This window comes from Tupaia chinensis, unplaced genomic scaffold (assembly GCF_000334495.1).
Source record: "Tupaia chinensis unplaced genomic scaffold, TupChi_1.0 Scaffold000054_1, whole genome shotgun sequence".
Taxonomy (NCBI): Eukaryota; Metazoa; Chordata; class Mammalia; order Scandentia; family Tupaiidae; genus Tupaia; species Tupaia belangeri.
Window position 1 is genome coordinate 8,270,865 of NW_006159512.1, and position 7,415 is coordinate 8,278,279.

Sequence of the window (7,415 nt, forward strand, 5' to 3'; positions counted from 1 at the left end):
GACCACAGTAACACTGCATATTCAACAGAAGAGAGATGAATTACATGAGATTGAACTGGTGAAAGAGAATTTTATGAAACATTACTGATTTTCTTCTATGCTTTGTTTTCCAAATTTAAGGATTTTGCTTTTACTTGAGCTATTGATAGCTTCAGCAATTTATTGAAATGTTTTCTGTTTATTTGCTTTTAAATTGAAACATAAACTTTTCTCCCTTCCTGACCTCTCTGGAATTGGAAAATATTTGTGAGTATTCTTATTTTGTAGCAGAGTGGTTACTTGCGTAAGTTCAATAATACCTGCTGCCTTGCATCAGAAATTGGAAATACTCATTGTTGTCAGGGCTTTGACTGGAATGTCACATCTAAAGATATGACCAGAAAGCTAGATATTTGTGAGTATTCTTATTTTGTAGCAGAGTGGTTACTTGCGTAAGTTCAATAATACCTGCTGCCTTGCATCAGAAATTGGAAATACTCATTGTTGTCAGGGCTTTGACTGGAATGTCACATCTAAAGATATGACCAGAAAGCTAGAGAACTAAGGTAGATCTCAAGAAAGCCAACAGAAGTTCTTGGAAAGATTGCCTGGTACCTTAAACAGTTCTGCCTGGCAGAAAGGATTAGAGAAGTTAGGTGATATGGTGGTTAAGGGTACTGGACTCCCACATGGCGGACAGCAGTTCAAGTCCTGGACCTGGAGGCTTGCTTTCTCGCTTTGTCTCTCTTTATCTCTCACACTCTGTCCCTCTGGTCAAATTAAAAATAAATAAATAAAGTTAAATAAAATAACAATTTTTTTTTTAAAAAAAGAAAGAATTCATACCATAAAATAACCTGGATTTTTCCAGTCCAACACTGTAATCAGTAGAGATGGCAAAATAGCAGCCACAACCAAGGGCTTACCTTGAGGAAGACTTTGAGGGAAGAAAAAGAGACTGATCTTTGCTAGCAGATGGTAAACCACAGAACTTGGTAGGCAGAGCTAAGTTGGGAAGGTTCACGTGTGAATTGTGTGCTGGGTGTTTGCTTTTCAACAGTTTGAATAGTTGACATGTAAATATTTTCTCAAAAATATTTAAAACCATACTGTTTCTGTTATTATAGAGTCACAAACAAAATTATGACAAATATTTTGAAAGTTATCTCTAAAATAGTTTTTTGAAATTTTGAAGGTTATCTATTAACTGTCAAGAACTATGAAGTATGAGCAAAAATTTTCATATATAAAGCAAATGTTTGTGTAAAATGTAAAAATACATAAATAAAGGTAGCTAAATCCCACACACAAAAGATTTCCATACCCAGCAAAAATATTCTTCAGTAATGGAGATAATGTTTTTTCTTTTAGTTTTTGCTATAGAGTACATATACTTGCCAGAGACAGAGAAATACGATATTGAGAGTGAGAAACTGCCCCCAGGAGAGATGGCCATTCCGTAATCCCCTCTTGTCCATTCTTCTCTTGTGATATTGGGCACTCATGTACATGCACTTAGCATGTTCCCCAAGATATTGGGTCCAGCACTCAAACTGCACAGTCAGCCATGTGGGTACAGCTATCTTAACCATCATGCCTCTGGTTGGCCTGAAATAATTTTTTAGAAACAAAAATTTGAGAAAATTTGTCATAAGCAGGCACACAATAAGGGGAATATTAAAGAGTATACTTTACAGACCAGCAGATGGAGTAGTGCTTTCATCACTAGACTTTAGGAAGTCAGCCATGATTTGAGTCCTGGACCTGGTGGCTTGAAAATCATGCTGGGTACATGTGCATGCATGCCCAAGATCCCAGGAGGAGCATGGAGGAGAAGGGATCTCCCCCCTCCCTCAACCTCACACCCCTGCCCAGTGCAATGCGCCCTCAGGCAAAAACCTCTTTAAAAAAAAAAAAAAGAATATAATCCAAGCAGAAGGAAAACCACCCATGTGGAGGTCTGAAAATCCAGAAAGAACAGTAAAAAAGGCAAATACAAAAGCAGATTTCAATGAACATTGACTGGATGAATGATAGCAACAATAAAACATTGTGGAAGAACAGTTATCTATATATCTGTATATATATCTGTATATATAGATACATATATACATGAGAATATACAAATAATAATAGAACATTGTTGGACAAGTTTGGAGGGCTAGGAGGAGTGGAAAGTTCATTGGTAGAAAGAAAAGAACCCCAGATGGAAGCTTAGAGATGAAGGAACAAAGAGCAACAGAAAGTGAACATATGAAGACAAATTTAATATTAACTATATAAAACAGCCCTGTAGCCTAGTGGTTAAAGAAACCAGTTCCCACATGGACACCCATAGTTTGAATCTCAGCCCTGGCAGCTTGAAAAACATACTGGCGAATGTGCATGCATGTCCGAATCCCAATAGAATGGAGAAACGGAAGAGCAAGGATTACAACATGATCACACCTCATTGGGGAGGTGCTTTCATTCACTCTCTCTCTCTGTCTCTGGCAAGTACGCACATCCACTGACAATTTAAAAAAGTGAAAAAAAAAAAGCCAATAATAATAATGTTTCATAGATCTAAAAAATATATAGATTAAAATACATAACGATAATAGCATATGATCTTCCAGGGCAAGCAGACAGAGTAAATGTACCCTAAGGCTGTAGCATTGTCTTAGAAATGATAAAAATACTAATGTATATTAAATCATAGCAAGTTAAAGATGCACATTATAATTTTAGTACAACTACAAAAAGAGTATTAATAGAATGTTTAACTATCAAAATATTAGAATTGTTTAAAAATTTAATCCAAAGCAAGAAAAGAAATGAGAGGAAAAAAGGAGTATGGAACAGGTAGAAAAAAATAGAAGAAAAATAGTAAGAGGTTAGACTTAAGCCTAACTACAGCAGAAATTGCATTAAATAAAAATGAACTGGGAACCAGCAGATGGCCTAATGGCTACATCGCTGGACTCCCACAGTCTACCGACCATAGTTTGAGTCTCAGATCTGGTCACTTAGTACTCATGCAGGACACGTGTGTGTGCACACCTAAAATCCTGAGAGGAGAACAGAGAATGGATTGCAGTGTGACCATCTCCCCTGAGGGGTGATTTCTCGCTTTCTGTCTCTCTGGCAAGTACACATGCCTATAGCAAAAATCTCTCAAAACAAAAACAAAAACAAAAAACAAAAAAGGACTAAGGCTGAATAGAAATACACTGGTACAAGATGACATGCTACAAGTGTGATTCACATAGGAAGGTTTTGGGTTCAAGTCCAGAGACTTTCCTGAGAACACTGGGCTTGCTTGTGCCCATGATTCGGGACTGGCTGAGGCTGAGGTGGATGGTGGTGTTAGGATCCTGTGAGAGATGCTCTCTTCCTCTGTTTTTCTTGCTCGTGGAAGAAATAAATAAACTTTAAAAAATACTCTTTTGAAAAAATGGACTAAATGTTTTAATTAAAAGCGAGGGCTTGGGAGCTAGCAGGTGGTTAAGGGGTTGGACTCTCACATGGCCAACTGCAGTTCAAGTCTTGGACCTGGTGGCTTGAAAATCATGCCAGGAGCGTGTGTGTGCATGACCAAAATCCTAAAAGGAGAATGGAGGATTGTATTGTGGCCATCCGCCCAGGGGGTGATTTGTTACTTTCCTCTCTTTGTCTCTTTCAGTCTCTCTCCAGTGAGTGCATGCACCCAATGGCAAAAACTTAAAAAATAAAAAGGTGGCGGGGGGTTTGTAGTGCTTGAAAAACAAATCCCTTGGGGCCAGCAGTTGGCTGGACTCACATATAGCTGACCATGGTTCAAGTCCCAGACCCGGAGGCTTGTTCTCTTTCTGTGTCTCTCACTGATGAATGCAGGTGCCCTGAAGTAAATTTAAAAAATAATGATAAATAAAAGTAAAGAAGTAATTCTTTAAACAAACAAAAACCTCTTAGAAGAAAGACTTGGAGCCAGCAGGTGGCATAATGGTTAAGGTATTGTACTTCCACATGGCTGACTGTGGTTCAAGTCCCAGACGGTGGCTTGAAATTCATGCCAGGTGCGTGTGCATGAATGCCCCAAATCCCAAGAGGAGAATGAAGGAGAAGGGGTTGAGGCTCATGCTGGGCTTCACCTCCACTCTCAGGCAGCCTAGATCACAGGCATGTCTGTGTGTATCCAGTGTGCTCAAGGAGGTCCTGGAACACAAACTTTGGACTTTTCCCTGTGTGTCAAGTTGTGTTACCACTATGAAACTGTCTAGCTGAAGGCCATGGGTCCATTTTGGCTTTCATTGCTAAAAATCTTTTTGAAGGCACTGGAGACTAGGAGGGCAAGGATTTGAGAGATTGAAATTCAGAAGAGAAAGTCCAGAGAGGTGAACCTGACATTTGGCACCACATTTCACCTGAGGCATCTGTCGATTCGTAAATAGCAGATGAGAGTCCAAGAGGCTAAGTAGCAGAAAGCAGTAGCTTTGATGGTGGGAAGCTGAGCAGAGATTTGGCAGGCCCTGATAACATCCCCTGAAAAACTATACCCCAGTATTAAGGTGAGAGAGAAATAGACCAGCTTTCACAAAGACAGAAACCCAGTTTCAAATAAAAATAATTGTAGACTTGACTATGCAATCTTCCGCTACTCTAATGGCTTTCCAGAGGAAATCCCTTCTGGAGGAACATAACATCATTCAGACTCTTAAATTATCTCCAGAATTTTTCATCCATAAAGGCAGGATACACTAAAAAATTTACTATCAGATACACCAGGATATAAGATCAAATGATAGAAAACTAAGAAAAATCTGGATCAACAGATGGTATAATGGTTATGTCACTGGACTCCCATATAGTCAATCGTGATTCGAGTACCAGACTTGGCAGTTTAAACTCATTCCAGGCACTGTGTATGCATGCCCAAGATCCTGAGAGGAGAGTGGAGAATGAATTGTGGCATGGTCATACCCCCAGGGAGGGTGTGATTTCTTGCTTTCTGTCTGTCTCTCTCTCTGTCTCTCTGGTGAGTACATGTGCCCTATAGCAAAAATCTCTCTTAAAAAAAATTGGGGGGGGGGCAGCAGATGGCATGGTGATTAAGGTGCTGGAATTCCCACATGGCCAACCACCGCTTAAGTCCTGAACCTGGTGGCTTGCTTTCTCCCTCTCTTTCTCTCTGTCTTTCTGTGGCAAAACTCATGTGGAAAAGAAAGAAAGAAAGAAAGAAAGAAAGAAAGAAAGAAAGAAAGAAAGAAAGAAAGAAAGAAAAAAGAAAGAAAGAAAGAAAGAAAGAAAGAAAGAAAGAAAGAAAGAAAGAAAGAAAGAAAGAAAGAAAGAAAGAAAGAACAAAAAGAAATTGGGGCCAGCAGGTGGCATGATCGTTAAGGGCACTGGAATCCCATATGGCCATGGTTCTCGTCCTGGATCTGGCAGCTTGTTTTCTCACTTTCTCTTTCTCTCTCTGTCCATCTCTGGTCAAATTAAAATAAATAAAGTTAAATAAAAATAATAATTCTTTGGCCATCAGGTGGCATGGTGGTTAAGGTTTTGGAATTCCCATATGGCCAACCGAGATTCAAGTCCCAAACCTGGTAGCTTGCTTTCTCACTCACTTTCTGTCTTTCTCTGGCAAAACTCATATGAAAAATAAAAATAATAATGATAAGTAAATTAAAAAATCTAATTCTTTCAAAAATTAATGAATTAAAAAAAGAAAACCAAGAAAAATCAAAACAAAACATCACCAGATGATAGAGAAGATACCCATAGGAAATCTAGATATCAGAGTTATAAAAAAAGACTTTAGGGTTCCTGACTTCCTATATTTACAGTTATTAACATTTTATTTTAGAGAGAGATTTTTGCTATAGGGTGTGTGCACTTGCCAGAGACAGACAGAAAGACAAAGCGAGAATTCACCTCCCACCCCAGGGAGAATGGCCACACTGCAATCTTTTCCTCTATTCTCTTCTCGGAATCTTAGGCATGTATGCACACATGCTCAGTATGTTTTAAGCCGTTGGGTCTGGGACTTGAACTGCAGTCAACAACATGGGAATCCAGTGATGTAACATTATGCCATCTGCTGTTCCTGGTTCAGTTATTATTTTAAGATGGGGGCCACTCGCATCAGTAGGGCAGCCAATTTTAAAAAATAAAGCATTTTTTAAAAATGCAGAAATTTGAAGAAGACCTTACCTTATAGTGGTTGGTAATTCTTTTAATACTTTAAATATTTTCTGAGTATTTAATATGTATCAGGGAACAAATAACGGTCCCTGGTGCAAAGAGTTTACAGCTTCTGCTAGTTTAAATAACAGGCCCCCCAAATGTCCAAGTCCTAATCTCTAGAATCTGCTTATTTATTTGAACCTGTAAGTATATAGCTTACATATTCAAAGGGATTTTACAGATATAATTAAGGCAAGGATTTTCAGAAAGGGAGATTTATCCTGGATTATCCTGGTGGGCTCAATGTAATCGTAAAGTCTCTGAGAAAGGAATCAGCCAATAGTAGACTTGATGAAGAGAGAAGTTCAAATGATCCATGGAAGCTAAAAAAGGCAAGGGAATGGATATTTTTCCTCAGAATGTCCAAGAGAAACCAACCCTACTGACACTTTGAATTTATCCCAATGACACTAATTTTGGATATTTCAAAGACAGAACCAAAGACAATAAATTTGTGTTGTTTTGAGACCAAAAGATGGCATAGTAGTTATGTCATTGGACTTTCACATGGCCAACTGTGATTCGAGTCCCGGACCCAGCTGGGGACTCATGTCAGGCGTATGTGAATGTGTGCCCCAAATCCCAGGAGGGTAATGGAGGAGAAGGAACCATGGTATGGCATCCCCCCGGGTGGTGATTTTTCACTTTCCCTTTCTGTCTCTGTCTCTCTCTCTGGTTTTCACACATACCCTATGGCAAAAACCTCTAAGAAAATGCATATTGCTTTAAATTATTAAATTTGTGATAATTTGTTACAGTGGCAGTAGAAAACAAATACATGTCCTAATGGGGGAGACAATTACATTCACAGGCAATTTCAAATGGCAAATACTATGGAAGCACGTGGCCAGAACACTCTCAATCCTACCTGGGATTCAGGAAGTTGGATGTGTTGGGAATCTATGTGATCCCACAATCGCTGGCACCCGTACAGGGATCTTAGGATCTCTCAAGTCAAAGGGCAGATTGAAAGAAGCCTTATTTAACATCCCATGAAGTGTAAACTCTCTGCCAAAGGCAATGAGAATCCACAGAAGGATTTCAAGTGGGACATGATTTGATCAGATAAGTTTGAAGAAACTTTGCCCAGAAAATATGGATAGTAGAGAAGCCCTGTCCTAGATCTATATTATCCAGGTGAGAGAATACACACACACACACACACACACACACACCCAGGGTGGAAGGCCATGCCACAATCCCTTCTCCATTCTTCTCTTGGGATTTCGCGC